The following is a 27960-nucleotide window of genomic DNA, read 5'->3' on the forward strand; positions in this document are numbered from 1 at the left end:
TTTGTTGAATCCTCATGTAATTCTGATTATGATTGATAATGTTCTGGCAGTAGTTTTATTACAAACATAAATCCGCGCGTTGAATTTCGGGGCTAGAAGTTATCGTGCAATGTCGAACTGCATGGACACCGTTTAATTTGTTGAACGCTTCATCGTATTTTATAGTACATTTTTCGTAATTGGGAAATATCTTTTTAAAATATATTTTTATTAATTATACAAATACAGTTTGTTATTTATAACACAGGAGAAAATTAACGTAGAATAAACGTATCGCCTTTGGCGAAAAATTTTATTAGTAATAATTTCATGTTAAAAGCTTTTATGCTGAATTAATTCTATGAATGGTGTAAATGAGTAATAAAATTATTTTTATGTTTCAATTAAATTTCACAATATTTTATTTGGTAAATAATACTACCATTAATGCATTTTGATATTAGAAATTAATGGGAATTTGTAAAGAATTAAAGACTTTTTGTAAAATTTTAAAGTAGATTTATTGAAGTATCTACGATTGGTAAGACAGACAATGAGGAAGTTTTGAAACTGTTCTAAAGATCCACGAAACGTTTAGGATACGAGGATTAGAAGAAAGAAAAAAAACGCTCGTTACGTACGATTTTTTGCACGTTAGACCGCTTCGGGATTGTTCGCGGTTAGCCAATAATTTCCGATTCCTTTCGGTTCGTTCGTGCAGGAAATCAAGGGTAGGGGGAGAAAAAAACGGAAAGTCTACCGCCGAATTGGTTTCCTCGCAATTTTCTTCGGCGAGCTGTCTTCGGGATCATCTCGGTGAATGCAAAACCGTCATCCTAGAATTTTCTCTTTTGCTCGTGAACGAGCGGAATTCGGGGTCGAGAACCACCCGCGCTTCCGCGTCCTGTTCACTTCCGGCGTTTTCCTACCCCGCCTGATCTCCCGCTGAATTGCGCGACGATTGCTTTCTTCGCCGGGACTTCCGAGTTTCCTTTGTATTGTTCCCTCCACCCCCGAGCTCGCTCGCGCTCGAATTCGTCGCGCTTGCGCGAAAGATTCGAATTTTACAGCGGCCGTTTTAGCACGCGCGATCACGTTCCGTGTGAACTTAAAATCGATCGCTGGCCATTTGCGTTCTGTGAAAAACGTTAATGGGTATCTCATTGTTAACTCATTACTGCCAATTGCGCAATTATTCATCGCGATCGCTCGTTCTCCTTAATACGAGCTATCCGATCTATAATTTTAAGAAACTGCAATTTTCTCAAGACACACGGCGCGCATCAAGTATTGCACGGCGAAGGGGTTTAAAGATTCAGAGACTATTCTCACGAGGTAAATTGGATTTTTCTTATCTCTTTGCACGATTCCGCAATACGTGCGTCTAAAAATTTTAGATCCGTGACGGCTTAATTAAAGAATGATTACCGCGCTTTATACAATATCACATCGTGCAAGAAACGTCGAACCAAAAAAAAAAACACGTTACATCGAAGCGAAATAAAATAATATTTAATTCAATGTCTCGTTAGCGGTTTCGCTTCGCGAAAGAGCTGAAACCCCATCTGTTCCATGGCGAACAATTTCAACCAGGGGCATTAGCACGTGATACCGCTGCGCTCTACTGCCGGCTCTACTTTGATCTGCCGGCGTAACGTTTATCCCGGCGCGTTTGTGTGGACTAGCTTTTTGCGTATAAATAATTGATACTAAAGAGTCCCTATACCGTGAATCCCCGCATTATTATAATGCGCATACTTAAGTATAATCCAAATCACTAACTTGCGAATGCATTTGCGGGAAAGTAAATTTTTTTGTCTATAGAAAAGAGTAAATTGTGCCACTGCTTTGCATACTGAATAATTTTTTTCCGATACGAATCAGAGGGGAGGAGCTCGAAATTATTACGAATTTGCGGCCGAAATATCGACAGGAATTAGCGCTTATATATTGAAGCTATATAAAACGATTATAAAAAAACATTAACATACATATTTTGATATTTCCATATAACAGTTGTGTACATATTAATACATTTATAAATATACGTATATATATTTAAAGCTATCTTACTTATTATACTATATACGAATATACATTTTGTCGCGTGGAGCTTGACTCTGGGTGGTTATACGTTCACATGCTATCGTTCACACGCTCCGATACACGGATGACAGAATTTTCGCGGAGCGGTGCGCGCGATTCGATATCCATTATCGAGATGGGCGAACGAATCCAGTTTACGAGTGTTTACCGACAGGATTTCCTAGCGGGGTCGCGCCATTAACCGACGGACTAACGATTTTCCGTGGCGCTATTATTCATCGTCGTTCGTATCATAAACTTCGTCCACGCTTGACCGAGCTAATAGCGGTCCTAGTTGAAGTAACGCGGCCGTTTCCTAAATCGAGTATTAAATCGCGCGATAATAATCTGTCGTTCGCGGCCGCGTTAACACCGTGCAGGTTTCTGGACGGCTCAATAGACTTTTCGGAATCGATAAATGCCGGGGGACAAGTGAGTTTTATTAATTGTATAATTAAATGTGCACGCCGCTAATAATGTTGTTTTGCCAATAATCTTATTTTAAGCGCTCTTCATTTGAAAATGAACAATTTGAAAACTTATGATTATTGAGATTCCTCAACCGATACGTAATTAATTTTCATAGAAATAAAAAAAATTAATCTCAGGTCCAGCAGTTTAAATAAATAATTTATTATATGATAAATGAAATCTGTTATCTTTTATATTCATGCAATTTTGTAATTTATTTATATTTATTTGTAACTTTATGTGTTAAGAGGCTGACTTTCGTGCATAATTTAGAGATTATTAGATATTGTATTTCGACGGAACAAAAATAGTATACTTTTCGTTTGACGTTTAAATTCGGCTGAGAGAGAGCAGGTTCCTGAGATTCCTATATTGTGTATTCCATAATTCAAATATATATAAAACATACGGCATAATGCGGACTCGGAAAGCGCAGACTCTCATTACAGCCGGAGCGTTTTGTTCGGGGTGAAATTTGAATGGAATTACAGCGCTCTGTTGTGTGTTAGGATTGCGGCGGCTAAAAGGATAGCGACGTACCCATTTGCCGCGAGATCCTAATCAGATCCGTCTGATGACATACGTGTTATGACTACGTGAGCGAGACAGGAACAGATGCGCGGAATATGTTCCCGATTGCCGCAGAAATTTTGTACGTGCCTCGGCAGACGCTTATTACTTCAATATATAGGGGGCCTTTATTATCGGATTTTCTTTTCGGCTCGGCTTTCCGTGATCCGCGCGCGATATCAATGCGATATCGAGCCCAGCGACGAAAGCATGAATACTAATATCCTAATAAAACAACGGTCAACGATATTCCGGACAACGATATTCGAGATACATTACCGTTGTGTCATGCGCATATTTTCCAAGCATTTTGCGTTGCGGCATTTTTTTTATTCATGATGATATTTTTACATTGTAATTGTCACGTTAACCGCCCGATAATTCGTTCGTCCGCTTCTGTCTTTTTTTACCTCAAAGAAGAAAAAAGATGTTAATTGCGTAACGTGTGAAGCACTATATAACGTACAGAGAATTTACAACGTGTCGACTAAATTTCGATGGCCGCTTGATAATTTCGCTGCAAACGGCGACCGCAATGAAGTCGTTTCGATTTTACGAGCGTGTATAAAACGTTAAGTCTCGCATCCGCGTTTGCATCCGCGCGCGTGCGCGCGCGATTTTCATCCCGATAACGGCGGTTAACGCGAGTAACGGGAAATTAATTACTACGGCCGTTAATTCAATACACAGTTAGCGGCAAATCCATCAACTGTAATTGCAGTTACCGCGTAAATTAACCGTGCGAGACCGGAGGGAGGAAGAGAACGAGAGACCTTACCGGATTGCAACCGGATTCGGTGTGATACGCGAGAAGCGACCGTCGTAATCCACGAAAATGAGTTCTTCGAGGGGAGGGAGGGGAATCTCGTAATGCTCGATACCGCTGTAATTTGCATCCGACAGGAGGAGGACGTAACGCACGGGCTTGCGGCGTGAATTAGAATACATTGTAATTCGCATTAGCGACAAAGCGCGCGAGACCTTCGCGCGCGCGCGCGTGCGCGAGCACGCAGGAGGAGAGTCTCTCATATGCAAATTTCGAAGTTGCCTCGAAGCGCCATCCACCTCGGAATTAATTCCTTACGTGATCGCTCATTTGCGCGAGCGAACTGTAATTACATATATTACGAATGTAAGCTATACGCCGTATATAACACCGATATATATATATATGTACGCGCGAATTGCGGAGAACAACGTCCGAGGCGGTTCATTAATTAATTAAGTAAATCCGCCGGGAAGAGAATCGATGCGATATCGTTCACTTCGCATATTACACACCTCGACTTTGCGCGCGATATAATATTCACTCTCTCACGATAAAATCAGAGAAAGGGCGGGAGAAGGGGAAATTGTTGAAAAGCCATTTGCGCAAATGGAAAATGAGACGACGGTGGATAACGCGAGGCGGTGGTGGAGCGCCGTCGATACGCGGTGGAATATTTGCACGGACCTCGTGTATTTGCAGGGAAAATATTTTTTAGCGCATATCAATTCCGTGAGATATCCTACGGAGAGTCTGCGATAACAATTACGCCCGTATTTCAGCCGTGCCCGAATTGAATTTGCATTAAGAAAACAAAGAGTTTATCGCAGAGACTTGCGACCGGTGGTCAACGGTGTGCAGTGTTATGTAATATTTACACGATATTATTCGTTTCCTCGCTCACGTTATTTGCCTCTCCCTTCCCCCCCCCCCCTTCGCTGACGGCCGCGTGTGCGTCGCCCAGTTCGGTAATTAATACCGCTAATTTTTTCTTTCGCGCGACATCACGCGGAAAATGTGCGTTGAATGGAAATATCTCAGTCCCTAGTCCTGTCGGCAATAACGATGTTTTATACGGCGCGGTTGAAAAAGGACTGTCACAGCCGCGCGCGGCCGCGGAAAATATATTTTTCCCCGTCCCTGGCTGGCTGAAAATGAGATAAAAAATCTTTTTTTTCACACGTGCGTTATACAGCGTATATACGTCATCACGAAAGTATTGTTCTTAGCATCATAAACAACGGTGACTGGGTGCTTCTGGGAGGTCGCTTGATCACGCGATATTAATTAACATATTTTTCGCCGTTGCATGTTACTCCTGCGTTATTTCCGTATCTCCTGTCAGGGAAACCGCTAGCAGGTGACGAACAGCTGTAAACTATTTGCACGGCGTATAATTGATATCGCAATGAACACGTTGTGAAAATGAAAAATAGTATAAAAATTTAAATATGATATACTCTGTCAAGGAAAAATTACACTTTCCTTATTGTCTTTATTTAATAATTACGAGGTACGAAATTAAAAAATTAAATTAAATATGAATTGAGAATTATATGATTCACATATTTTAATGTTATCATGCATCAAGATCCGTGTTGGCGTTTTTGCATTCTTCATTATTTGTAACACTCCACGGTCGAGTTTTGATATTTAATAAATTAAATTCGAGTTTTGATATTTAATAAATTAAAACACGGAAAGAACAATGATTGCTAGAATATCAAAACATTTTATAGCAATGCCTATCATTTTTAACTTTCCAACAAATTATTTTGATTATTGAACAAAAATTATTTTTAGATCTGTATTCAGCAAAATTGTTAGACCTTTCAATAAAATCTTTCCGTGTATTAATTGTTATATATTATTTGCATATTATTGAATGAATCGAGACACTTTTTGAAATAAGGATATTGACTATATATTGACTATATATTGTATTTTTCTTTTATTGTCAATTCTTTATTCTCGTCACGTTATCACATATTTTATATAGTGTTAGACGCAGAAAATATAATCATTAGAATCTTCCGCGTAGAATGGGAGATAGCGATGTGAAGCAGCTGATAGCGTGAGAAAAGAAGAGCTGAAGAAGTAGGAATGGGCCTGGCGAGTGGTGCAAAGACAATGGCAGATAACGAAACGGAAAATGAGAGGAGGAGTGAAAACGGTATCTCGAGACACTTTACTTAAGCTGTCTTCCGATTGCTAAAACGATTTAATGCACGTTCACAGCGCAGAAAATAGACTACCGATGGCCACGGAGAATAACTTCTTAATGAGACGATTTGTCAAGCCGCCGACGCATCGCCGCGCGATGTAAATGCCCGTTGTGCCAACCCGTATTATGCATCCCGTCGAACGCGACTCAATAAATTGGAACGCGATCCTGTCGAACGCTTCCATTCGACATCCCGTTTATTGCTCGCTCGGAAAATTTCGTTCTATTAGTTTTGCAAATACAGAAAATAGAGGATCTTAAATAGAAATTTTTTCAACGCCCTCTTGGAATTAATTGAATCGGCAGGGTAAATCAAATATTATTTATGCTATTGTCAGACAACAAATACAAAGTTTTAATTCGTTCTATTCCATGTTTTCAATAAATATGAGATTTTCCCTGAAGATATTTTTTAATATTGAAGTCGCGATTTATATAAAGTCGGTTTTGTGGAACAGTCTGTAAATACCTAATGAAAATTATCGATCCAATTATAGACACGTTCTTTCTACGTGTTTATACTTACATCGTAACAAGATTAATCCAAATAGAATGCATGTATACTGATTGTGACACATTTATTAAGTTCATAATAAATAGAGATATAAAAATAGGTGCAGACTGTCTCATAAATATATATTTTACTCTTCTTACAAGTGTTACGATTTTCTCGATGAATGATCGATAATGCTGTCTCTACACGCGCCCAAGTAACATCCCTCGACAAGCGGAAGCGAGATAAATGCGACTGTACCGGAAGCAAGAGACACGAACGACACGATCGAACACCGGGACGTCGCGGGAAACGCGGAGAAAAGGGCAAAAACTCCGAAAGGGACGAATGACGTGATATCTAGGAATAACGGGGACGGACCAACGAGTGTTAGATTGTATATCGAACCGTTTTATTTAAGCTTCTCCTATCTCCGCCTTTGCTATATATTTCGCCGCTCCCCCCCCTCTCCCCTTTCCTTTCTTTCTTTCTTTGTCTTCCTCTTGCAACCTTTCTCGTGTGGACAACGCGAGGACAAGAATACACTCGATAACTTTGGCACAACAACGGCGAGCGTTCGAAATGAAGCGCAAATGAAACACGTGCGCACGCTGCTGTGAATGCGCATCTCCCCGAACGTTTGGATTTCCGCGCGCGCCGAAATGAGAAGCGGCAAAGCGCGGTGGTTCAGTGGCTCCACGTCGAAAGTTACTCACAGCCGAAAAGCACGGGCGTACAAATGCGAACGGAATTCAACGGCGTGCATTGCGATTGGGCTTCCGCTCGCAGCCTCCACTGAGCTGCAAGCGAGCCAAAATAGCAAGGAAATTCCGATTTTCGAAATATCGGAGTTTCTGATATTTTCGTTATTCACAGTTTGCCTGATCCAGTTTCCATATTTTCGTTTCGCAACGGCGGCGCGTGCAAAGTTGAGAGATGTAATATTTTTCAAAGTATCCACAGAAATAAACTCGCTCGCGGTATGGAGTAACGGAGTGCCTCCAGAATACATCGCGTGAGTTTTAAGAGTGATGTACCGTCAAAAATTCAGTTCTTCTCGTTGGTTCTTTATCCTTCTATTTTAACCTTTTGCTGCTGCATCCTTTCGTTACTCTGCTTTTCTCAAGATTGGAAATTGTCATAAGTCGAATATTAAAACATAGATTATATTTATATGAATACAATTTGCTTTGTAATATAATTCTTACGGCGATATACGATTAAATAAATAAAGCTGTATCGTACCTTTAGATTTTAGCGACTTATAGATAATTCCGTGATTGGCATAGATTTTCGATTTGACGGATAGTAGTCGGCTTACACGGTAGCATGCGAATAGTTACAATCCCCGCATCGAGCGCCGTAATTTTTGACCCCGAAAGGGGCGAAGCCCCGCGGGAGAGACTACCGGAATACGGTAGTACTTTTGGGCGGGGCCCCGGGTGCTAACCACGAAATTAACCGAAACTCATCCCCGGGCTATGCTAATGGCCTTCCTAGTTAACTCGCTCTCCTCGAGACACCCCGAGTTTCACCCCGAGAACTTTGCTTTCTACGTAGGGCACTGTCGCCTGATTGGATAAGGCATGAATGAAGAATGAACACGTTACTCAATGATATAACACGATGCATTTTGTTACTTTTTGCAGGATTCGTGTAACGAGATGCCCGGGATCGTTTTGTACGGATCTTCAGGATGAATGCGCCTTTTTCATCCCGTTGTTCGCGCCACCGCCACGGTGTTTCCGTAAGTACGCCTCTTTTCTTCGTTTATTTTATTGAATCGGGAATTGAGGGAAGTCCTCAGGAGTTTCCAATATCCACGGTACTTTTGTGTTCGCCGTTCCGATAATCGATTCGAGAGAACGCGCTGCGCGCGCGGAGATTATTTTTGCCGAGGATCTTAATGGATATAGAATTCTCTTAACAGTGATTGGGACGGTGCACGCGGGTGTGTAATAATACGTGAAAACGCGCGCGCGCGCGTACGCGTGACGACCGGGAAAATAAAGAGATAAATTTGTATGCGCGACGTTGAAAAATAACGCAAGCGGCTTTGGCACGGTTGCTCTATCCACTGTCGCGCCGAACCGAATTGAACATTTACCACGCTACGACACACAATGCGACCGGGGAATACAATGCGATATTAGTGCGACAATTTCGCGACAATCTCGAAATAATCTCTCGACGAGACGGGATCTCAGACTAATCCGTTAGCACGGATATAATTACTAACGTTACCTTTGCAATTGAATTAACTTGAAAAATAACAAATCTGTCTCGCCGATAAGTACCGCTTACAATTACTCTATTATCTCGTTTGTTTACCAAATGGTATTTGCTTTTGCGCCCAATCGCTACGTTCGTTTCGAAGCGCCGGGTTTTTAACGTTAATCCGATTTTCCGTCTAATCTCATTCTAACCCGACGTTACCTACTGTACTTTGAAAGAAAACACTAGGCTACTTCGTAAGCTCCCGACCGGTCGTCACCGAAATCCTGCTAGCAAATAGCCCGTGACCTGGTTCAAACGTCCGAGCTAGCTCCTTTCCCGCTTTTATGTAACGGCCGAATCTATGTAACGCGCTGCTTTTCTGTCGTAAGGATTAGGATCGGGCGAAAAAATGCGGCCATATACAATGTATATTATCCCGTAGAAACCGAATGGATTTTTCTTACGAGAGAAATCAAATGGAAGTGGATGATTTTTCTTAGAAAGTATGCTGGATTTTACAAGAATTCTCCTGACATTTGATTTCATGTAAATAGATTGCACTTTTGGGAAATTAAATTCTATCAAGGAAAGAATTTTCTTTTGAAATTTACCCTGAAAATCATGTTAATCGTGGGACAACATAGTATTTCGACAAATTTTATGTGATTTTCTCTGTTTTTTGCTGTGTACTACAATCATTTTTGTTGTAGTACATTATAAAAAAAAACAAAGAAAATTAATCGAAATACTATGTTGTCCTACGATTATCACGATTTTCAAGGTAAATTTTAAAAGAAGTTCTCTCCGTATATACTTAAAATTAATATAAAATAATATAAAATTATATGGTTAAATTTATATGGTTAGATATAGTTTTATTAATATAATTTGCAGTTGATTAATAAAGATTTAATTATACATGTAGATTATTTCTAAAAATAATCTCTTTTAGTTATTCTTATAATAATTTATTTTGTACTACTAATACATTATTTTTGTAATAAGTTTCTTTCATGGTAGGTGATATATATTCACTTTTTTTAAGCAAATATAATAAGTCTAGTGTAAATATATTACATATGAGCGTTATTGTGAAAATGAATTTCCTACAAAGTTGCAATAATTTATTTTGAAGTGTTTTTCTTTTAATTTAGCAATAGCAATCAAGCAAGCAGTATGTACTCTTACTTAAAATGCTTCAAATCGTTGATTTTTATCGGGAGAGTCCGATAGGACGTAGAGATTGCGGAATGACGGCAGCGAAGAATATTGGCAATGACATTATCTCGAAATTAAATCGTTCTAAGCCAGATAGATACACACTTTTATCGATATTCCCATTTCGTTATCGCGCTCGTGGCATGAACTGTCTACCCGTGGAGAACGCGATTCTCGCTGCAGATGCTATTTATGATAATCAAATGGTCGATACGGATCGCTGGTAGAGGGATGCGATTGTGTGTGCGCGGGCGCGTGGTCTTTAGTGGCGATTCGCTTTTGTGCGCCCTCCCCTCATGTAATAGATGGGTCGAATTGATAAATCTATTTACATCCCCCCGTCCCCTCTTCCTCCTATCCGCGTATGTGTCATTAGTGGAGTTATATACGCGGTAACTGCGGGATCATTTTCTTTATGTGCTTTAGTCGATTAACATTATGTACATGTATATATATATATATATGTATATCGGTATAATTACAAAATTTTATATCATTTTGCGCGAGGGATAGCGCGATAATTAACGCTATCGAAGTAAAAGCGAAATTTTAACGGGCTAGATAAGCGGATAAACTCGCGGATAAATGAACGCGAGTATCGCGGTGGGGTTACGCAATAAAAATCGAATTTGCGTTACTACCTGAACGTACGTATCGCGGTGCCAATTTGATATCGCGCGCATCGAATTTCTCTACGTAACGCAAATAATACGTTTGTTTATAAACTGTTATATAATAAAAAGTATATCGCGGATGCTGCTGCGGCCGTAGATAAGCCGCTCGAAATAAAATTGTTTTTCTCATATAACTACTTTTTTTTTTTACACGACGACGCCCACTATCACTGAAAATATAGATTATGTACGCAAATCCTTTAGTTTGCGCAGCGATCCGTATACAGGTTCGTTGGAAACTGAATGCTCCGGGATTTAATTGAAAATGGGATTAAAAATTTTCATTTCTTATATAAGCCGGCTACTTTTTTACTCTTCATCTATGATGTTAAATCCAGGAAATTGGAAATTGATCTGAAAATACAATTTACCGAACTGCAAAAGTTTAACTCTACGCATTTCTGTTATCGCGAATTAAAAACTCGTACTATGAAATAATATGATTTATTAATGATATATTGTTGTATAAATATTGATAGTAATACTGATTAAATTGCTCAGCTATTGCTTAATTATTCTATTACTGTGCATTCAAACATTGCTCGGCGCCAACGGAGATTTAAACTTTTGAAAAAACACGATAGAATTTTTTTCCGGGCTCGAGATCCGATGAACAAAATTTTTTCAACGGGATTTCTCTCTAACAATGAAAAGTGGCACACGCCCGGCATGGAAAATAGGAGCTGTGCAGCGCGCACAGCGGCGGCTCGTACTTTCATTTGAATCGAGTCGGATCGCGGCCGCGCCGGTTGGGAGCCATTCGAGAAACTCGGGAAAACAAGATGAGCGGCCATCAAAATCCGGGGCAAGGCAAGGTTCTCTCTCTCTCTCTCAAGTGTCTCGATGACGAGTGCACTGAAGGACCTTCAGTGAAGGTTGATGCGGTACCGCGAGTGCGGGAAACGATTTCGGTCATTGTACGGATTCGCGCGTGAACGGACGGGACGCAGCTAAGCTGCAGGGATCTAAGAGGAGAAGCGGGATATTCCACTTGGCGGGATATTGGACAGACGTGGGGGCGAGAATGATGGGCGAGTGTCCGTTGGGAACTTGACGCGCAGCACCACCACCATCGCCTTGGGTGCACAGTTGCGGCGGATTCCCGCGCATATGGCGGATGGACAAGTTGGAACCCCGGCTTGAATTACCTATCGTGCATACGGGATAGCTGGCAGCTGACTCGAAGATGACAGTTTGCGAGTGAATTGCGACGGGGGGACGGACGCTCTGGATATACGGAAACTTTGCCCGCGGTAAGTTTGGATCGTCGCTTACCGTACCGAGCAATATTGGAATGCACATAATTAACGATATATTTGAGGAATAACGATTGCCGGTATCCGTCACGTCGCGGCGAGAATAACGATAAGAAAAATTGCAAGTGGCATTAAAAGAATATATTAAAGCTAAAAAAAGAAGCTTCAAAATTAGTTGGAAATTTATCTGACATTTTTCAAATTATTGTTAGGTCAATTTGTCATTGCATGTAATATCAGCGACATTTCCTGCGTTTATTTTATTTGTTATGAAATGTGTCTTAGCGTGAAATTCCGGTAAAAATCAATGCGTGATTAATGACTTGCCGTTGCTGCTTGTGCGGACCTTGTGTTATTTCGCGCAACGCGCGGATTTACTTTCATGCAACTCCGCGCTGGTGATTAGATTTGCAGAGATACTGCCGCGAAAATCTGCACGTTAATCACGTTAACAGACACGGTACCGTATTAAAATACATCTGGGGCAACAAAAAGTCGCCGGCCGTCATGGGTCGAGAGATTTCTACAAAATGGAAAAGATGGAAGATATCCCATTTCGTGGAATAAATGAGCTTAAGATTTAAAAAAGGAAAACAAAGGAAATTACTAGGTATTTCACAGGTGTTCTGCAATGCAGAAGTTAATTAAATAAGAAAATTAGCGAGCGAAAATTAGAGGATGAAATTTGTAATAATATCAGAGAACGGTTGAAAGATCGCGCTATTATATATTATAAATAAATATTTTTATATCACGTATTACGAAACACGTATTAGAAAAATATCAATAATAATTTTACGTATAGAAAATCACGTTTAACGTATGTGATAACTTTTTTCGTGCTTTTCTCATTTCAAGTTAAACATTTATAAGTTTAATTTTTATATGAGTTACGTCATACATGATACAATAGACACACCTAAGTTTATTTTAACGTTTGGAAGGGAAGCATTATACAGTTGAAGGAATTTATGTTACCAGAAGGTAAATATGATGTCTTACACAGTCCTTTTCACTTTTACGTGACCCAATTAAATGACCATACATAAAATTAACTTCGTCGCGGCGCGTTGTTTTATGCTAATTATTTTACGGGCGGCATAGCAACTCCGACTTTATTATAATTAAACTTTAAAGAGGTAGAGACACTGAGTTTAACGTGGAGTTAAAAATTATAATCGGTCGTCGTCTTAAAGACGTTCGCAGGCAGCGGCACGGGGAAATAATGAAAGAAGTAGCCCGGAAATGGGACGCGAGGACGATGGAGAGAGAATGGGGGCTCCTCGACAGAATATTCCACTTCGTGGTCTGTTGGTTAAACGAAGCGAGGGCGCTTTTGAGGGGGGGCTGGGCTGGGGGGAATGCCGCCGTTGCAAGGCGTTGTTGCAACGCATACCTGCCTTGCATAGTTGCCCATGCAAGTAAAGTATCCAATATGCGCAATTGCGCCGTTGTGGTTGTGGCGCGCATCTGGAAAACGGCGCGAATGAAACGGGACTTTGGCCCGTCGTGGTTTTTTTATGGGGACGAGCTGATCTTCATCCGGGGTAACGTCGCGGAGAGACGACCGGTCTCCTCCCGGTAGATACAGATCTTCGGATTAAGGGCGAATGAGAAGGAATTTTCGGACTACAGTTTTACGGGAAACGTAAAACTGCAGTCCAGCTGTGTGAAGTTGCCCCCCCCCTCCCCCTTCACTACTAAAAATTCAAAAACGACCATTATCACGCAATTGATGGTCGTTTGGTAGTATTTGGTAGTCTATTCTTGATGATTGGTAGTCAAAGTTGTAATAATATGAAAAAAAGACATACGCGCGTGAAGTTAGCCTCTCCTTTCGCAAAATATGACTTTCCAGACTGCGAAAGTAATTATAAGTATTTGTTAAAGTTGTTTACTGACGTTTGACAGTCCATTCTCGATGATTGATAGTCAAAATTGTAAATAATAATATGAATTATTTACAATTTTGACTGCCAATCATCGAGAATGGACTACCAAATACTACCAAACGACCATCAATCGAGTAATGGTCGTTTTTGAATTTTCATTAGTTAAGGGAGGGGTGGGAGTAAATTTTACACAGCTCTGCAGTCCGGATTTTCCACAAGCTAATTATCCACATGGAAATTTCTATGCTGAACGTAAGCTCGGGTAAGTCGCGACGTGTGAAGTGTCACGACTCAGTTTCACGGCCGAAAAGTGAAGCTGTGTGTCCCGGATTATTTTCAGTAGTAGTCCGGTCCGATGGGCCGCCGCGTCGCGCCACGCCGCGTCGCGCCTCAGGCCGTGCGGCGTTGGAGGAATAAAATTTTTCCCTTTTCTGGAAATGCCACTGCGAATAAAATCTGGATTTTCCGCTAGAATAAATGTTTTGTTTAAGATTGGATCTTGTGTGCTTTAGAAAGAATAACTACAAACGAAAGTCCAATGGCAAATATTTGTTCGAGGTATTACGACGGTTTGTGTAACGGTTAACAACGTGTGTGGATAATGGATCCTCGCAGAATCGACGTCAGGTATTTCGGGCCCTTTCATTCAATCTTTCCATCTTGCTTACCTTAAGCACTCGTAGATATTTAAAGGAGAGTAGCTGGAGCGAAAGTTCGATAAAGATTACGGTTTGCATCAATTTTCTCTCCGCGTTAAAGCGTCTGCGACGAGTATTTTCATCTCCGGTCTCGTCTTCGCAATGCGTAAACGCATCGTCGAAATTATGGAAAATGTCACGACGCAGCGTCGATAATTACCGAAAGATCCGTTGCGATTACGCTACCCGTAGAAAGCTCGCCGGCTATGCCGGCGCGTATGAATACGTTAAGCGCTTCCTCCGAGAGCGTTACCGGTTGCATTAAACTCGCCCCGGTTCGAAGGCGTACATAACGGTTTCGCTCGCAGCATCCGCCGTTTCAATCCTATCCCTTTGTCTCACGTAAAACGCGTAATCTCCCGGTAGGCGTGTTACACTCCATATTCGCGTAACAGCGAGGAATAACGCGCCGTCGGCGAAATGGCTCTTAACGATTCTGGATGATACCCAACGAGGCGACGGGGGTTTCGAATAGAATATTCCGCGTCGGCAGCGGTGGCGGGTTAGGATAGTATCTTCGTGTTGTACCATCGAGAAATGACGGCTGCAAATCGTGATCGACCGTTTCGCAAATGCTCGAGGGCGGCCGATCTCTGCGACGGGAAACAAACGCGAAACTGAGCGGGCTGAGAGGTGGGAAAGCAGAGGAGGTCCACAGATCGACCTCGGTCGGTCCGCAGATGTCGGGATGTCGGAGAGAGACTGTGCGCGGGCTTTTTACGAGTTTCCCAAGCGCGGAACTTGCATTTCTTTCTCCCCCCCCCCCCGCAGCGCGAAAGGGGAGTGGGATAAGGCAAAGCCATATTCGCCGCAGGTTTTATTCAAATTCTCTTCGCCCTCTAAGCACCAGCTGCGCGCCCCCGTCGCCCCCGTCCGGCCCCTTTCCGCGCGCGCGCTCCCCCAAGCCGGTCGCGGCTCGATTCAGAGAGGAAAAAAGATCGCGCGAAGATCTGCAGAATCGCGTGACCACACGCTGTTTTGTCGCACGGGGCCGAACTCTCCCGAGTGTTCGAGGCTTTTCCCGAACACTCGGGGAACGGTACTCGGGCCACTGAACTCTCGTGATAGAAAGACCGCGAGAAGGTCTCTATAAAGTGCATGGTCCGAAATGAGGGAAAGAATGATAGAAAGGTTTTATGTCTTTTTAAACACCTTATTCATTAGGACTTAAATACACTCTTTGACGAAAACAAAGTTTTACACAAGTCTAGACTGCGAATATATCAAATTACGTAAATTTATCTTGTTTAGTTAATTACTAGCAATTTAATACACTCGCGAACAAGCGTAATAATTCACGATTCCATATCGAAGAATACAATGCTAATTTCATTTGCCCTCTATTGTATTTGCGTGTAATAAATTAAATAGAAAAAGGAATTATAAGAAGAGAATAGATTTGCGCTTTCCTTCTTTTATCTCAAATAGTATTTCAACATAAAGAGATTCTTATTTCTGAAACTTTTTAACCTAGACGTAATTAAAATTGCAATGAGAGTTACCATACCATTGTTAGGATATTTTCTTTTCACTTGCAAATTTATTAAAAGACGCGTGTTTTTTTATCGTATTGTAAAATCATTTTTATTATCGGACGTGTAATTAAGAAGCTCAGCCATGTTTCGCAATATTTGGTAATATATCCCGAAGACTTGCCACTTTCGGGATTAAACTCGTATTCCGCGGATTAATGAAAAGACGAGCGGCGCGGTGCGCTGAAAGTCGAGAACTTTACCTTCTTCTCTCTCTCTACAACTTATTGAATAGAAATCCGGTCACGTATAGTGTCAGACCGCCCGTTATTAAATTGAATGACTAGACTAGCGCGAATGATATATCCCGGCGGCTTCTTTATGCAGCCGAATAAAGAACGTCGCGTACCGAGACTTTTCTTCGCGCGGATCAACTCTTTCGTGAAACGTCTCTCTCTCCCGCTGTTTCAGCTTTAACTTTGTATAAGTTTCTTTAAGTCTATTACCACTTATTTTGCTAATAGAAAACGGGAATTTGGAATATATAAATCCGAAAGACGCGTCAAGATATATTTTTCAAGCTGAAAGATTCATTAATGGGAAATGTAAAAGTCATACACGTTTTCAGCACGTATTCATGCTTAAATTGGTTACAGCTACCATGAATGTTCTATGAACTTATTCTTGATCTTCTCTCACTTTTTATTATTTATTTTGTGAAGATCCCTCCTTCCAACACTTCATTTTTCATGCATTCGCACGCACCGGCGCGACGGCACTAAGTGTCCTTTGAACGCAATGAAATGACGATAATTCGTCGCGCCATGAAAATCGAGTTTCTCGAGAAGGTAACTTCTTTTTAATGTCCTGTCTGTGACTAATGCTCTTGCGCTCGCGCGTAAGCTAATTTGATCCGCAGTTAAGACGCATCATTTATCTCTAAGAGAATTTACGTGATTTTTCGAGTTAACTGTCGTTCGGTAGTTTTAATATTATTCAATAGATTAGACACAGCAACTTTATATTTAAAGCTAAGTAGTGTAAACAGAATGTTTTAAATTTGTCAAGCCTTTGATAAAAATGTTGAGACAAATCGTTTTCTGTTTCTCCGAGTTTTATAAATATTAATTTTTTTATAAATAATTCTTTTATTACATAAATCTTAAAGCATACTTTATGTTTCAAAATTAGAAAATAAAATATACTATGTATTTGTTTGATCGCGAGATTAATTCCTCAACATTTTTGTTAAATAAATATTAATCTCAACTTAATACGGAAAAATAAGTAAATAAAAGAAGCGGGGAGTTATCTCGTATTTAGAATTAATTCTAACTTGTTGATTAAAAATAAATACTGTTACATAATTGCGCATGCCTTGGAAGAAAATCGATAGATTTGTAAGGCACGATCGTGTCTTCGATTTGGTCATATCGCGTTTCTACGATTTTTCCGACGACAGTATTGTAATTATCGCGAATGAAGTGACCGTGTCGCGGGAGTTCTCCAGTTTTCGGTAGCTGATTATAAAGTTTGTGTTGTAGTACCGTAATTGCGGCGTCGTAACAAGTCTGACGAAGTACATGGGAGGCAAAACAAATACCTACTCACATACGGAAGTTACAATGCCTGTAACTAATTACGGACAGGAAATTAATCCTTTAAAAGCTTCTGCTCCTTTTAGAGCTTGTTACGTCTTTGCGTAATCTTCTTACGGAGTTTCAATAATAACATTTATATATATAGTATATATAATTTATAGAGAAATCGCTATTTGTAACTCGCTTATACGCTTCTTGCGTAAAAATCTATTATATTATACTACTGAAATGTTATATTATCATTGTAATTATTATAACATATGCCAATAAAAGCAATATAGATATTAGTTACTTAGTACGCGCAAGTTATAAATTATTATAATTAGTTAGTTAATAACATAATTAACTAAAACAATTATACAGTTAAATATTGTGATTATTTAGATAATTATTGTAATTAACAAATATTTCATGTATTACAACTGTAGTTATTATTGTAATGAGATGATTATTAATTGCGCTTCCAATTTGCGCAAAACTACGTATTTATTTTAAAGAACTCTATTCAACTGAATATTTTGCAATTATATTTTTCGCGTGCTTTACTCTTTTGGTATATCAGAATTGGATTCTGTTTAAATAATTTATATCAAACACTTTTGATTGACCGTACAAGATATTTCTTTAATTATCTACAGTTTTCATGATCATCTTGGAGAGATTCTGAACAAGTAGAAAATTAAATAAATAATTAAGTTAATTGGTTTTATTTTATTGATAACAAAAAATAAGATAATGGATATTAAATTGATTTTTTTTAAATAAAAATATCAACAGAAAACAATTATAAAAATACTGGAATATATTGTAATTACTACGTTTAAATTTAATTTATAACGAAGAAATCAACATCGTGCGTAGATATCATAATTTAATATTTCACATTAAATTCGGAGAATTTCCGCATTTGTACTTTCTCGTTAAATAACATATACGGTACAGTGCGTTTATATGCGGATTGATAGGAATGCACGGATCTGCGAATTTCACCGGTAGAAAATAAACTGCCTTGAGAAGAGGAGATTTATCTCGAGTTATGCCGGCCAGTAGTTACGGCGTCCGTGGTCAGACGTATTTCACAGTGAGCAGTAGTTACCGCTACCGCAATTCATACGCCAGGAAATCGGATGAACTGATTAGATTTCAGATACGGTCGACACTCGCGGCGACATTATGCAGGGCATGAAGCTCGATATCGCGCGATCTTTATCTAAATTGTAAACTTTGACGGTATTTCCTGCGCGGCGTTAGGACATTTCAATACGCTGGAATTAAATATTTGCAACGCGATTTGGAATAATAATAGTAATAATATTAATAATAATGAGTTTATTGCGATGATATATGCGATGATATACCGAAAAATAAAATAAACGAGTAACAAATAATGAACGCGATTGCAAATACAAACTGCAGCTGATACGTCGAATCGATATTTAATCGCGTTATTAATCTTCAATAATTCGGCATCTCTAAAATGATATACGAAATGAAATTTAATCGTAATTTGCAACGATTGCGTGGCTGCATAAAGGATGCCGTTTCATCAGCTGTTTCTCGTCATGTTTCTTGCATAGACGAATTTACCGCACTGGATTTATCGACTTTAATAAATTTATGGGTTATAAAAGATTTTCGTGGCTTATCGTCCAGGGAAGTGAGGAGGGATTGATTTATATACGTTTGGACAATTGATATCGCGTAAATGTTATTAAATAAAACATTATGATCGCGATCATCGTAAATTGATAAGCTCTATTCTCGTTTAGTACTATCTTTATTATGTTTCATCATGATTCTTTCCCGGCCGTTCAAGTCAATGCTATATGTATATGAATACAGTGATTTATCTCGTGTGCGGCGCTTAAATACGTGCACGTACATATACATAGGTGCACACACACACAAAGGTTACTATAAGTACTGCTTTGATTAAAATATTAAATGTAGCGTTAATGCCGGCAGTGCGACAATAGGTCAAAAAAATATCATTGCAGAAAAAAGCTGGATTATGTATTGTATTATTAATTTTTATAACGAGAGGACTGGGCGAGAGACATTTGTTGAATTAATCCCCCTTTGGAATTTATCAATGCCAGAGAACTGCTCTCCGCTTCGTTCAAGGTTAACGTATTTTTTTAAATTATTCGTAATTCTTTTTCTCCTGCTTAAATTTTAAATTACTAGCTTACGTGGTTTTCTTCGACAGAGTACAACTTCATGCTTTCGAACAATGCAAGAGAGAGATCACATAAATTGCACAGTGGGTACTCACCTCAATGCGTAGCATTCAACTGCAAGTTCTTTTCTCTTTAATTCGATTCCGATGGTCGGCCTTATCTACGATGCACTGCACGAGCGAAAAAACCGTTCGCGGGGCATGATACGTTCCGTCCGTGCGGCCGAATCGTTATCGCGAGCTCGTGACGAACGGTTCTCGTCAATAATTGGCGCGCGCAAAATGTGTGCACAATGTATACGTCGGCGATTATCACGCCGTGGGCTACGTTTGCGTTTACTGCGGCCCCCGCGAAGCCGCGCGTTTCAGCTTCCGCCGACGACTGACGATCGCTTTTGTGCATAGCGCCTGCGCCCTTTCCCGTCCACCTACGATATCCTGCAGCGTGCACCATGCGTCTTTCCGTACCCCCGAGGCCAAGGATGTATGCGGCAGGATCAGCGAGAACAATTGCCACCGAGGCATGTCGATATGTCAATCTGGTCATCGTTAGGAGATGATCAAAGACGATTATCTAATTATACGGCGTGAGGTTAGCGATTCTGCTTGTGACTGCTTAATCTCTGATTGATGATCTAAAAAGTGATAATAATGAAAGTAATTGTTAGTCTAACGATTAATAGAATAGGATTAATAGAATCCTCCTTCTCATTTACATTTTGTGCAATAACTTCGTTAATAATCAATATTTAAATTGAAAACTTAACGACTACATTTGTCAAAGTATCATTTTATCGATTTTAGATTCAATGTTATGAAATATTTATTACTTAGGACGTTATTTAAAAGTGTGGTCCTCTCACGAAAATAAATTCCAACAAATTGGTTTTGTTGAAAAAAAAAAACGCAATATTTGATCACAAATTTTGTTATCACAATATTTGCAAAAATAAAATAAAATAAAATATTGCAGAATATTTTATTTTATTTTATAAATATACGTACACACAACTTCTTCCGCACATATAGGCTATTGTCAGTACTAAAAATTTATGCTACAAACGTGAAGTATGTATATAGATAATAATACAGCTGTACAATCGACTTATCGAATTTCTTTGACATTGAAACCATGAAACGCACGCGCAGGGGACTATATTAGCATTTCACGCTATTTTTAACATTGCATAATTCAAAATGTATATTCGAATAAAATATGAAACAAACAAAACACTCAAGTGTACAGTCATGGACACATCGGTTGCGACATTTTCTTTTTAATAGGTTTCAAAACACACTAATATTTTGCAAATGCGGACCACGATTGGCGTTATACTGTCTCTAGACTGAAGATAGTAACATCGTGCACATTTGCAAAATATTATAAAGCTTTATTTATATTTTTAGTTATAAAATATTATTAGCTATAAAGTATATATTATGTATATTAAATACATATTAGAAACCTATAAAAAAAGTGTTGCAATCGGTGTGTTTACGGCTGTACACTCATAAACACATCGGTTGCGACATTTTCTTTTTTATAGGTTTCAAAACGCACTAATATTTTGCAAATGCGAATCACGATTGGTTATACTGTCTCTAAACTAAAGATAATACATCGTGGTTTGCATTTGCAAAATATTAGTTATCTATAAAGTATACATATTATGTATATTAAATATAGATTAGAAACCTATAAAAAAAGTGTCGCAACCGGTGTGTCCACGGCTGTACATCTATTCGTGAGATATACGTCCAAGTTAAAGAAAAATGAGGTGGTATGATAATTAAATGGACCTTGGAAATGTTTCGAAATGCTCGAGAGTAAAAATGCGTTATAATAAACGCCGGTTATTGTGTGTTGACGTATTAGCGCCATTGTGTAATGACAAACTACTAAACAATGATTCTATAAATAATTATTAGAATTATTAGAATTTAATATTGAAAATATTAAGAGAAGCCATTATATCTTATAACAAAATCAATACCATCTTCTTTACTAATGACATTATAAAAATAATTTTGTAATGTATCTTTCATTCAATTATTTAGATTGAAAATTTTTCATATTAAAAATGTATATTACTTCGTCTTACCAGCTATTAATATAATTATAATATAACTATAATTTTCTATAAAATTTTTACATTTATGAAACTTTTTTTAGTCCATCAATGCTTTCGAATAATACCATTGTCACGATTTATTATAAAAACGATAGTCCGCGCCGCGGTCAATTCGCGTGTCAGGGTTGATCGGCCATCCGTGATTTTCGAATTAATGCGTCAAGTGGGCCTGCGGATGTTACCGTTTGTATATTCGCTGGAAATTGAATTTTCGGAGCGATGCACCGTACTGTGTAGGCGCGACATTTCGCTGGGAAATTCGTCCCATTAAACACGGCGCAAGGGCGTTATAATTATGACGGGCGAATAAATAAGGACGCGTTAACCAACGAGTGTGTAAACGCGGGCCCCGCGACGCGAAAACAAAAGTATCGCGCGAGATAATAAAATGCAGTCGACGCTGTCGAAGCTTTTGATTGTTTGAGATTAAAATAAAGCCGCGGAGTCGCTTCCTCGCTAACGAGTCGTTCGCCCTTAATTGGCAACGAGCCTGAGCTCCGTTACCTCCGCGAAAATTCCGCAAGCGGAGATAACGAATTTTCTGTCTTCTATCTCGCCTTCAAAATGCGAAAAGATAAAAATTGAAACCTGAGCTTTAACGTCGGTCATTCAATTTATTGATGTTCACTGTATAACTATATAGACGTGTATAAAAGTTATATTATTTTACGATGGAATAGAAAAACCGTATATGTAACCTAATTCTTTAAATAATTTGATCTTAAAAGTATCGAAATTTCAATTAAAATAAAAGATCTATTAAATAAAGGATAAAAAGAAATCGTGCGCGGAGCGTTGATGTAATTTACCGAAATTTAATTAGCTGACTTCCGGCGATATTTCTTTTCTTGATTTTGCGGGAATCGTCACCGATTTTCCACGATGTTAACGACCCGGGTTTCGCAATAAAAACACTCGAAAAATCGCGCGTGAAAATTCGTGCCAGGAAATGATGATGTTAGGCGGCGGTGGCGGGTGGCGCGGCCAAGGAAAACGCGGAAGCAGTATAAAAAAGAGGGGCGCACACGAAAATACTCTCTCGCGACCGTAACAGATTGGCAGTGAAACTGGCGGGTCAGCATTTTCTTGCAGGCACCGGGGCCGGGAGGCTTCAGATTAAAAGGTTCGGAGCCCGCTCGGCCGTAATAAGAGTCAGCATCTTTCTCCGGGCAATATTTCACGTCATTACACACCATTTCACCGCAATTAAGATTTGAAAATTTCGGCCGGTCGCCGGTTTATCGTCGAAGACGTCCTTTTTTTTCGGTAATCGCGGCCCGCTCGGAATGTGACCCGGTTTTTATTGTTGGTTAATTATTCCAATCCTTTGGCGTCTCTTAGACACTTGCGGGATCAATCGGCAAGTATGTACTATATTAGAAAGAACAAATTAACTTATCGTTGTGATGTACATATAATATTCGCACAGAGTAAAACAACATCGGAAATGTATCATCAGATATCAAGTATCACATGATCATTAAAAAAAAATGATATCCGTTTAATGATGATCGGGGGAAAAAATTAATAGTGATTTTATCAGAGAAACATCACATTAATTTAATCTGTATGTTAAAATCATTTTTTCAATCTTGTGATTTAGTCAATTATTTTTAATAAGACGATTAATACAATAATCGCGAGTTGCTATTAATAAAAGATGCTATTTATCGAGAACTTCTAATCTTAGAAGTTTACTTTAACAATTCAGTCTGATTAAATTATCGAAACTGTAATATATATCTGTGGAATGAAGATGCATTACGAAATGCGAATGGTAAAGTGACAGATTCCTTACAGCAGACTATCTATTTTTGTTTATACGAGAAATGCTATTTAGCTTAGAAGCGTCTATTTCTACTCTACCAGATCCTATATAAATTGAAGCAACGATCTACGTTTATTTATATCCAAAAGCCTTCGCGTATAACAAATATATGTAAACAGAATGCCATGCAGAAGCGACGTTTATATCCGCACTGTTGGAAATTTCAATTTCGCGCAAGAGGAAAGTCTCGCGCGCGCGGCGGATTGCGAAGGCAAAGATAGCGCGACGGAAAGTGTGAACGTAACAACATGTAAATCCCATGAAAAAACGAGAAATGGATGGGAGAGGTAGGATGCGGTGCGGCGCGTGTATGAAAATTCGGCGAGGGCGGCCATTACGGCGGAAGTTCGGAAACACGCCCTTGTGTTCTCTGCGAGAGACGTGTGTCTCTCTCCCTATCTTTTCTCTTTACTCTTACCGAAGGCGTCTTTGACGTCGCGTCATGTCGATCGCGAAGCGTATGCGAACGACAACGACGGCGACGAAGTGGTAAAACGTCTCTTCGAATTCCGTCACTTGCCGCGCGCGCTGGCGATTTTTACGAACTTTTGAGAGCGACGCTGGTACACTGAGAACGAAAATCTGGGTCGTTGCGCATTGCCAAAGTCGGAGACGATTCGACTTCGATCTCTGGCGTTACACCCGCACTTCCGAAGAGCTCGTGTAATCTTGTATCATACTCGAATATCCGCGCTGGGACGACGGCCTGCACTGCTCTCTCTCTCTCTTTCTCTCTCTCTCTCTCTCTCTCTCTCTCCTCCTCCTCTCCTCGTCCTTCTCTCTCGATTTGAGATTATTTGTGTCGCACGATCGTTCGGCAACGATTCCTGCAAACTAATGCTTCCTCGGACCTCGATGTACGTCGAGAACACATTCTATTTTGATATTTATTTTTATTGGAAAATCAGCATCAAAAAACTACGTATCAGACTTGGATAATCGAGATTTGTTTGTTCTTTTGAGTTTACTTTTATATAAGTTTATTTAATTCTATCATTGAGAGAAAAATGTGTTTGAATTGTGTGACTATAATAGATAAAATAATTATGGTTAGGAGCTCCGTTTTTATAGTTATTAATGCTAGTAATAATAACGATTATTATTATATTTATTATTCTGCCAAACAAATATATTATATAGGTTGCATCAAAAATGACTATATATATTACAGTTTTCTAATAATATAGCTATTAATTTTCAATTAATTTTATGAAATATATATCACTCTACGTGACTTCCTTTTTTAGGGAGTATTTAAAACTGTCCAAATCGTCTCTGGCATTACATTCAATTACACCCGGGAGAGTGGCGTCTCGCATAAGCCGTTTCGATCGCCAAATAACAGTCTTCGCTCGGGACGTTTTGCTGTCATTTATAAATCATCACGCTTGAAGACACCTGTTCCCAACGGATCACGCTTAGAGCGCTCTCTAATCGGATTCTCGACGGCTCTCGCCTTCCGGTTACAGAGCCGGGGATAATCGCATTGGCCGTCTCCGGCACAAGCGGCATTAGTTTATGGCGTTGATTCTCCGCTGCGGCGCGGCGTACGCAACGCGAAGCGATTTGATTACACAGGGTCGGGCGTATATCTGCGATCGCGTCGTGCCGCGTCGCGCCGCGTCGCGACGTGAATCGACTAGGCCGCGTCGTGCGGCGAAATTGCGTTACGCTAATTGCCAGTACCACGTCAGATGGATCGTCCCCCCATCGTCCGCATCAGATTTGCCGCGAGCTTTGCTCGCACGAACCCCCTCCTCCGGCCTCAATTAAGAATACCGGCGATTTTCCCCAACATCCCGGCAAAGCGAGCTCGCGCTCCTTGCACACCGGGCACCGCGAGAGAATCCGTAATCAGATTAACCCCGTTTCATGCGGAACATTTGCGCGCGACGTAGATTTCGCCAGGTCGGTTTCCGCGACGATCAGTTGAAAAATTCAGCCGAAAATTTCGCTCGTGCGCGCTTTGTTGCCGTACGGACGAGAGAAAATTTCATATCGCGAGTCGATTATTACGGTTTATTTTTTTTTATTTCCGTACCTTTTCGCGGCACAACCTTTTTCGACGCACGGAACAGATTTTTATACTGACGCGCACGTCAATTTTTTGTTAGCTCACCGTTCTAATAGTGGCCCCGCGAGAGAGAGAGAGAGAGAGAGAGAGAGAGAGAGAGAGAGAGAGAGGTGAAAAAATTCCGTTTGTATCTCCGTTGTTGCTGCGACGGGTGAGACTTATTTTTACGTTTACAAGTCGATTTAGGTTTACCGAATTTGTCGACTCAGCGCCATTTTTTGCTCCGTCTTAATCTTTCATCCGTCCTAATGTTATCGATTCGTCACATCGCTCGAAATTAAAGACTCGTAATTATAAATTGTATTTTAATTGTGGATGACGGAGAGAAATGTCTCCGGTTTGTCCCGGCTGCGGAGTGAGGATAATTTTATTTAGCCTTTTTGAAGAGCACAAATCTAGTTCGTCGTGATGAAAATGAATTCACGGATTTATCGGAGTAGGAATAAATAATTTTGCGAATTTCCGTGATAACTGACGTTCTTCTCCGTCCCTTTTTCGATCGGGATAAAAGAGCGGCCTCATTATGCCGTAATGCCGGACAATAAAATATTCAGGGGAGATTTTCGCGTTCACGTGCAGAGAGAGAGAGAGTCTAATATAGCTTTGATTCACAAACGATCCGTTAAGCGTGTTACTGCAGCCTTTGAATTGGCCGTCCTCTCGCGACAAATTTGTTCAAAGAGAGCGTGAAGGTGAAGAATGCGGGTGAATAATGAAGTTTCGCCCGGGAATGAGATGTCTCGAAGGGGTCCCGTATTGGAAACCCTGGCGCGCAAGATTTCGCTAACGACAAAGGAAGGCTTTGGATAAAGAAGCGCCTTGGTCACGGTAATCCGAGCTTCGGGAGCGCAAACGACAGCGTCGCGCGGCTTTGTCACTCCTGAATAATTTATAACATTCACAGCGCCCGCGATATAATGCACGATGACGCTAAGAAGGTCCTTTGTCCCCTTGCAAGTAGACTGCTGCACAAAATATGTAACGAGTCTTCTCAGTTTTTTTTAATGATCTCAGATTTTTAGTTGTATAGTTTTACGTGAAAACCCGAAGTTTGATATAAGTAACGATTATTTATTGAAAGAGTGTATATACGTGTGTATTAAAAGACATAAAAATATGTAGCGGGTCGTTTTTCCGCGAGATTTAAGGTTTGGTTGCGTCAGTAAAATTAAAAATTGTCTTTTTTTAAATTCGATCTTTTGGATTCACTCGAGCGCACATCGGATTGGCAACGGAACTGCCAACGAAACCGTGCAGCACTGTGTGCAATATGTTCGCGGTTTCGATTTGCAGCGAGGGCGGTCGTGCAAGTTAATCAACCTTCAGTCGGGACATCTGGCCGGTCGTAAAAACGTTTGCCCAGGACACGGAAAGCTTTTTCGGGTAAGGGCGGACCGGAAGAGAGGCACTTCGCGAGTGGGACGCGCGCGAGAGAAACGAGAGTTCGGCTAACGAGCGGACGGGGCGATCTCAACCGCGAATACGTGGACTGACCGTGAAAGTTTCTGAGGGTCTGCGACGATCTCTCGAAGTTCTCGCGAGCACGAAGTTTTCGTTGTGCGACGAAGTGGAAGGCCCGCTGTAGCGAAAGTACATCAACCGCGACTGAGGAGCACTTTTTTTTCGGTCGCAACGACGTCATGTTTGCGAAAGCTAGAGCACGGAAATTCCGATGCCATTTGTAAGAATTGTTATAGAAGTTGTCACACAGTTTTTTAGTCGCATGTGATATTTTTCGCAGCGTGAATTTTACGATGTCAAAAGATAAATGATTTTTATTTATGTTAGCTTTTTTTTTATTGCCCGAGAAATGGCAAATTTACAACTTGTTTTAAGAAGATTATAGATTTTTATCTTATTTTCAAAAGTTATTTCTTCTGTCCCACTTTGATGGAAATTCCAATCTGTCCATGCTTAATTTAGCCTCTTTACATTTATAAATTATTATATTCTCTTAAATTCGATATATTAAATCTGTAGAAAGTTCCACTTTACGCTGAATTCTAATTCACAGGAAATTACTTTAGCAGATGAAATATGGAGAGAGAGAGAGAGAGAGAGAGAGAGAGAGAGAGAGAGAGAGAGAGAGAGAGAGAGAGAGAGAGAGAGAGAGAGAGAGAGAAAAATATGT

The 27960-nt window shown here is 40.0% G+C and overlaps 2 protein-coding genes across 2 annotated transcripts in view; both read right to left on the reverse strand.

Moving 5' to 3' along the window:
- Positions 1-19844, reverse strand: part of LOC105453864 (major royal jelly protein 3-like) — a 33137-nt gene extending 13293 nt beyond the window's left edge. The window contains exon 1 of the mRNA XM_011696129.1: positions 19809-19844. The gene's annotated coding sequence lies outside the window, so the exon portion shown is untranslated. The remainder of the gene's footprint in view (positions 1-19808) is intronic.
- Positions 1-20867, reverse strand: part of LOC105453866 (neural cell adhesion molecule 2-like) — a 99366-nt gene extending 78499 nt beyond the window's left edge. Inside the window, exons 1-2 of the mRNA XM_011696134.1 lie at positions 20801-20867; positions 19892-20430 (exon numbers count right to left, since the gene is read on the reverse strand). The gene's annotated coding sequence lies outside the window, so the exon portion shown is untranslated. The remainder of the gene's footprint in view (positions 1-19891; positions 20431-20800) is intronic.
- Positions 20868-27960: the final 7093 nt, after the last annotated feature.

The sequence above is a fragment of the Wasmannia auropunctata genome, unplaced genomic scaffold (assembly GCF_000956235.1).
Source record: "Wasmannia auropunctata unplaced genomic scaffold, wasmannia.A_1.0 LD335994.1, whole genome shotgun sequence".
NCBI lineage: Eukaryota > Metazoa > Arthropoda > Insecta > Hymenoptera > Formicidae > Wasmannia > Wasmannia auropunctata.